Here is a 7,536-nt window from a genome sequence, read left to right on the forward strand (position 1 = left end):
AGCTATATCATCGGCATATCTTATCATATCTATTGGTTGGCCATGAATTACTACACCTGTCTGTGAATTTTATTATCTTGTTGAAAAATGTCACGGACATTGAGTAACATTTTGGAAAAAACGACATTTTGTCTATGGAGTGCGTGATTGATTCTTTTGTAAATTTTTTTTTGTTTATTTATAGACACAATCACATGTTTATGACACAGTCATAACGAGTTTCGGCCAAATAATGACCAGCTTCAGATGCTAAAACAGTACAAAAGAAAATTTACATTAAAACGTAAAAATAAGTGCAATATTTAACCACGCTTATTAGCGCTCTAACTGAATTTACGAAATACATATAGGTCACACCTAAAGGCGACATACACTGAACACAGGTTCATGCGTTGTCAAACTAGCTATAATATGTAAAATACCGGTCGTATATAGATATAAAACATTCCAGAATGACAGACTCACTCTGCAACGGAGTGTGCGCTGATATGAAACTTCCTGGCAGATCAAAACTGTGTGCCGGACCGAGACTCGAACTCGGGACCTTTGCCTTTCGCGGGCAAGTGCTCTACCAACTGAGCTATCCAGGCGCGACTCACGTCCCGTCCTCACAGCTTTACTTCTGCCAGTACGTCGCCTCCTACCTTCCAAATTTTACAGAAGCTCTCCTGCGAACCTTGCAGAACTAGCACTCCTGAAAGAAAGGAGTGCCCGCGAAAGGCAAAGGTCCCGAGTTCGAGTCTCGGTCCGGCACACAGTTTTAATCTGCCAGGAAGTTTCACATAAAAAATTGTTAGATTTTGTTCACCATGTTTGCGCTAGATGCACGCGTCCTCTATAAGATAGTCTTAATTTTTCAAAAGGCTAAAATATACAAATTTACTGTTAATATTTAGGTTCAGCAGAGCACTACACTCGTCGTCCTGCCCGTGTCGTTCCTGCCGTATTAATGGACAACGGCTTCAACAGGCAGTAGCCGGAAATACAGTGCCATCGGGCGTCAGATGGTTCAAATGGCTCTCAGCACTATGGGACTTAACAGCTGAGGTCATCAGTTCCCTAGAACTTAGAACTACTTAAGCGCCTAGAACTGCTCGGGCGTCAGAAGTACACTCTCCAACTGCTACTACTATTTCCATCTATAGCAATGTTTTCTCCTTGTTCTGAAATGTTATTTTACTGATTTAACGATGTGGTCTGTAATATTAAATTGTATGTACATGTGACCTAAATATTAATAGTAAATGACCTTTGGTTTCATTTTATGCCAGAAAGTAGCTAAGATTTTTAAACCATTCTAGGTTGGAGGCCCTTAAAACCAATAACACATTGCCGTATAAATTAAGGAATAGTTTAAAATAGGAGGCAAGTTAACATGATACGTTGAAGAAATGGCTTCGCGTAACACCTTAAGGGGGGTAGGACGTCAAACGGGCCGACTGGGAGCAGGAGAGGCACCACAGGACATTTTAATTTCCAGCATCTACACTTTTCCAAATGAATTCATAAAACTTTGTCAGCATGACCAGGAGGGATTCTGGATTCACGCTCATAGCAGTGGAAGTTCAAAAATATAACAATATATATTTTTTTTACATGTGAAATGTCATCATTTTTTCACTTACTATTGGCTGCATTCGTTGCTATAGGTACACTTTTCTTCATAAGTAAGGGAGATTCTTCGATGAATTTTGCACAGCATACAAACCATACTTACAGGTGTATGAAACTACAATTTTCCAAACCTATTAAAAACTGTGCTAGAAATTGAGATAATTAACCATAAAATATGAGTTTGTTTCTAAACATGCAGTTTAAAATGTAACAGCTCATTCATTTTTTCATTAATTAAATAAATTCTAGAGTTTCATACACCTGTAAGTATTTTTTGTATTCTGTGCAAAATTCATCGAAGACTCTCTCTTACTTGTGAAGAAAAGAGTACCTATAGCAACAAATGCAGCCAATAGTAAGTGAACAAAATTAAGAAATTTCATACGTAAAAAAATTTATTTTGTTATACTTTTGAACTTCCATTGCTATGAGTTTGAATCCTGAATCCTTCCTGGTCGTGTTGACAAAGTTCTATGAATTTATTTGTAAAAGTATAGACAGTGGAAACTAAAATGACCTGTGATGCCTCTCCTGCTCCAAGTCGGCCCGTTTGACATCCTACCCCGTTAAATAGCTTTTTCCGCTATTCTTTGTGTGCGAGCAGTTTCGGTCAAAGACAATTATGCGGCGTCAGTTGCAAAGACATCATAGATACAGAAAAGCATGAAATGAAAATGTTTGTAAATTGTGGTAAAAATAATAGAAATACTTTCAGATTTTCCTTAACAAACACGCTCAGCGGTTGGTGCAGGTTTGAAATAAATCCAGAACGAAATGTAGGAGTGTAGAATGCATGGTCCCCGATATTCCTCGTCTGCCTGGTGATGGTTTTGTTGGCGATTCTTCCATAAGGTTCGAATGGCTCTGAGCTCTACGGGACTTAACATCTGAGGTCATCAGTCCCCTAGACTTAGAAGTACTTACACGTAACTAACCTAAGGACATCGCACACATCCACGCCCGAGTAAGGATTCGAACCTGCGATCGTAGCGGTCGCGCGGTTCCGGACTGAAGCGCCTAGAACCGCTCGGCCACAGCGGCCGGCCTCCCATAAGGGTTAGAGTAGCACGCTCATGCCATATTCCCCCCGTGCTGGCACATCTAGTCTTATTGATTTTTTTTATTTTTTATTTTTACTTTGGATAAGAATAAAGCTTGCATAGTTGAAACACTCGAGGAGTTGTCAATAAAATGGCAGCAGTTGCCTAGTGTTTCTGGACACGCGATGTTGCCCTGTTGCTCGTGGAGCAGAGTCGTTTGTGGCAATGCACGCGAGACTGGGGGTGGGGGTGGGGGACTTATGAATCAACAAACAAGACGCCGCCCAGGGTCTGAGCAGGAAAGGGGAGGGTACAGGAGGAATTTCTACCTTCGTGGGACGAGTGGAGGAAATGAAGCAAAAAATTCGCATACAATGCAATTCAGAACCGTAGAGCAACTGTAATTCTCTGTCATTGAACATGTTAATGCTAACGCTTTGCTGTTGTTGTTGTTGTTGTTGTTGTTGTTGTTGTGGTCTTCAGTCCTGAGACTGGTTTGATGCTGCTCTCCATGCTACTCTATCCTGTGCAAGCTTCTTCATCCCCCAGTACCTACTGCAACCTGCATACTTCTGAATCTGCTTAGTGTATTCATCTCTTGGTCTCCCTCTACGATTTTTACCCTCCACGCTGCCCTCCACAATATCAAACTGGTGATCCCTTGATGTCTCAGAACATGTCCTACCAACCGATCCCTTCTTCTAGTCAAGTTGTGCCACAAACTCGTCTTCTCCCCAATCCTATTCAATAACTCCTCATTAGTTGTGTGATCTACCCATCTAATCTTCAGCATTCTTCTGTAGCACCACATTTCGAAAGCTTCTATTCTCTTCTTGTCCAAAGTATCTATCGTCCATGTTTCACTTCCATACATCGCTACACTCCATACAAATACTTTCAGAAATGACTTTCTGACACTTAAATCTATACTCGATGTTAACAAATTTCTCTTCTTCAGAAACGCTTTCCTTGCCATTGCCAGTCTACATTTTATATCCTCTCTACTTCGACCATCATCAGTTATTTTGCTCCCCAAATAGCATAAGTCCTTTACTACTTTGTCTCATTTCCTAATTCTTCATCATCGCCTGATATAATTCGACAACATTCCATTATCCTCGTTTTGCTTGATGTTCATCCTACGAGGGCCGTTCAGAAAGTAACCTCCGGGTGATTTAAAAAAATACACCAAGTTAAATAAAAATATTTTAATATATACATCTTACAACTACATCTTTGCACTATTTTTCTACATAGTCTCCATAGTGATTGAGGCACTTATCGTATCTCTTCACTAGCTTTGAAATTCCTTCTGCATAAAAATCACCCGCTTGTGCCTGGAGCCAGCCTGTGACCGCATCTTTGAGCTCTTCGTCGTCATCAAACCGCTGTGACCCGAGCCATTTCTTCAAATGCATGAAGAGGTGATAATCACTTGGCGCCAGGTCTGGGCTGTAAGGTGGATGGTTGATAACGTCCCACTTGAAGGACTCAAGAAGGGTCGTTGTTCTGCGAGCAGAGTGAGGACGGGCGTTATCGTGCAAAAAAACGAAACCGGAAGTCAGCATACCACGGCGTTTGTTCTGTATAGCCCGTCGTAACTTTTTTATTGTTTCACAGTGCACGTCTTGATTAATGGTCGTACCACGTTCCATGAATTCAACCAACAACACCCCTTTGGCATCCCAAAACACCTTTGCCATCAGTTTTCTGGCAGAAAAATCTTGCGAGGCTTTTCTTGGTTTGGTAGGCGAATTTGAATGTGCCCACATCTTTGATTGTTCTTTTGTCTCAGGGTTCACGTACTTAATCCAGGTTTCGTCACCGGTCACGATTCTGTTTAACAATGTTTCTCCTCCGTCCTTACAATGTGACAGAAAGTCTAATGCAGAGGCCATTCTTTGAGTTTTGTGGTGGTCGGTAAGAATTTTGCGCACCCATTGTGCACAGAACTTACGGTAACCCAATCACGGACAACTCCTTCACTCATAACTCTTGGTCCGTACACGGCACAAAGCTCACGATGAATAGCTGCTGCAGAATATCCTTTGGCTGTAAGAAACCTTATGACAGCACGCACTTTACATTTGGGGGTTTTCTATTGCAGCACACATTTGAAACTGCCACAAAAACTAAACTAGCGTAGGTACGACGTTCACTCGACCACGGCTTGATGCCGACTGACCTGTTGAGTGCGTGAACGCACAGATGGCGTCGCTACTCCCCCCACAACCCGCACTGTGACCAATTGGAGGTTACTTTCTGAACCGCCCTCGTATATGCTCCTTTCAGGACACTGTCCATTCCGTTCAGTTGCTCTTCTAGGTCTTTTGCTGTCTCTGACAGAATTACGATGTCGTCGGCGAACCTCAAAGTTTTTATTTCTTCTCCATTAATTTTAGTTCCTACTCCAACTTTTTCTTTTGCTTCCTTTACTGCTTACTCAATATACAGATTGAATAACATCGGGGAGAGGCTACACCCCGGTCTCACTCCCTTCCCAACCACTGCTTCCCTTTCGTGCCCCTCGACTCTTGTAACTGCCATCTGGTTTCTGTAGAACTTGTAAATAGCGTTTCGCTCCCTGTATTTGACACCTGCCACCGAGAGGTAAAACATTTGCTGCTTACAGCATGTCCACTGTTCATGCAGTCTGACTTTAGCGTCAAGCCTGATGCTTAATTTATTACTTCTTTACCTCTGTTGACAACGTGCACCTTAAGACACAAAAAATACGCACGAATTATCCCAAAGGGACACAAATCGTTATACACGATGTACGTGTACAGATAAACAAATGATTATAATCTTAGGAAAATTTGGTGATTTATTCAAGAGAAAGAGCGTCAAAAACTGACCAACCCAATAACGCATTGTTCCACGTCTGGCAGTTATTCAGCTTAGCATCGATTGATAGAGTTTTTGGATATTCCTCTGAGGACATCGAGTCAGATTCTGTCCAACTAGCACGTTAGACCGTGAAAATCCCGAGCTGGTTGGTGCCTATAATACTCTAAACGTTCTGAACTGGGGAGAGATCCGGCGAGGTTGCTGGCCAGGTGAGGGTTCTACATCTACATCTACATCTACATTTATACTCCGCAAGCCACCCAACGGTGTGTGGCGGAGGGCACTTTACGTGCCACTGTCATTACCTCCCTTTCCTGTTCCAGTCGCGTATGGTTCGCGGGAAGAACGACTGTCGGAAAGCCTCCGTGCGCGCTCTAATCTCTAATTTTACATTCGTGATCTCCTCGGGAGGTATAAGTAGGGGGAAGCGATATATTCGATACCTCATCCAGAAACGCACCCTCTCGAAACCTGACGAGCAAGCTACACCGCGATGCAGAGCGCCTCTCTTGCAGACTCCGCCACTTGAGTTTGCTAAACATCTCCCTGACGCTATCACGCTTACCAAATAACCCTGTGACGAAACGTGCCGCTCTTCTTTGGATCTTCTCTATCTCGTCCGTCAAACCGATCTAGTACGGATCCCACACTGATGAGCAATACTCAAGTATAGGTCGAACGAGTGTTTTGTAAGCCACCTCCTTTGTTGATGGACTACATTTTCTAAGCACTCTCCCAATGAATCTCAACCTGGTACCCGCCTTACCAACAATTAATTTTATATGATCATTCCACTTCAAATCGTTCCGCACGCAAACTCCCAGATATTTTACAGAAGTAACTGCTACCAGTGTTTGTTCCGCTATCATATAATCATACAAGAAAGGATCCTTCTTTCTATGTATTCGCAATACATTACATTTGTCTATGTTAAGGGACAGTTGCCACTCCCTGCACCAAGTGCCTATCCGCTGCAGATCTTCCTGCATTTCACTACAATTTTCTAATGCTGCAACTTCTGTGTATACTACAGCATCATCCGCGAAAAGCCGCATGGAACTTCCGACACTATCTACTGGGTCATTTATATATATTGTGAAAAGCAATGGTCCCATAACACTCCCCTGTGGCACGCCAGAGGTTACTTTAACGTCTGTTGACGTCTCTCCATTGATAACAACATGCTGTGTTCTGTTTGCTAAAAACTCTTCAATCCAGCCACACAGCTGGTCTGATATTCCGTAGGCTCTTACTTTGTTTATCAGGCGACAGTGCGGAACTGTATCGAACGCCTTCCGGAAGTCAAGAAAAATAGCATCTACCTGGGAGCCTGTATCTAATATTTTCTGGGTCTCATGAACAAATAAAGCGAGTTGGGTCTCACACGATCGCTGTTTCCGGAATCCATGTTGATTCCTACATAGTAGATTCTGGGTTTCCAAAAACGACATGATACTCGAGCAAAAAACATGTTCTAACATTCTACAACAGATCGACGTCAGAGATATAGGTTTGGCAAGCACTAAGACAAGCAGGAGAAACTCTCGTCGTACGCGGGTGGGCGTTATCTTGTTGGAATGTAAGCCCAGGATGGCTTGTCATGAAGGACAACCAAACGGGTCGCAGAATACCGTCAACGTGCAGCTGTGCTGTTAGGGTGCCGCAAATGATTACCCTAGCGAGTGACCATCACTCCTGGTTGTTGGGCAACGGTCAGGTTGGTATCACACCAGTGTCCGGGCTGTGCCTCGACACGACTTAGCTGGTCATCGGGGCTCAGTGTGAAGAGGGACTCATCACTGAACGCAGTTCTACCCCAGTCAATGAGATCGTTGCCAAATGTGCCCGACACTAATGCAAACAGGATTGTTGGTGTAGAGAGGTCGATGGCAGTCAGGGCAAAGGGCGACGTGAGCTCAGCTCTCTGTCAGCCGCCTATTAATGGTCCCTCAAGTGGTGATGATTCGTTTGTGGGGGCGCTCAACTGCACAGTCATCACTGCCTGTACAAAATCCAATTTTTACACAGTCCA

At 43.2% G+C, this 7,536-nt stretch overlaps 1 non-coding gene across 1 annotated transcript; it reads right to left on the bottom strand.

Annotated features, from left to right (window-relative positions):
• Positions 1-515: 515 nt before the first annotated feature.
• Positions 516-590, bottom strand: Trnas-cga (transfer RNA serine (anticodon CGA)). Its single transcript has one exon. It is a non-coding gene; the product is annotated as a tRNA-Ser (tRNA).
• Between the last annotated feature and the right edge of the window lie 6,946 nt (positions 591-7,536).

The sequence above is a fragment of the Schistocerca cancellata genome, unplaced genomic scaffold (genome assembly GCF_023864275.1).
Source record: "Schistocerca cancellata isolate TAMUIC-IGC-003103 unplaced genomic scaffold, iqSchCanc2.1 HiC_scaffold_1150, whole genome shotgun sequence".
NCBI lineage: Eukaryota > Metazoa > Arthropoda > Insecta > Orthoptera > Acrididae > Schistocerca > Schistocerca cancellata.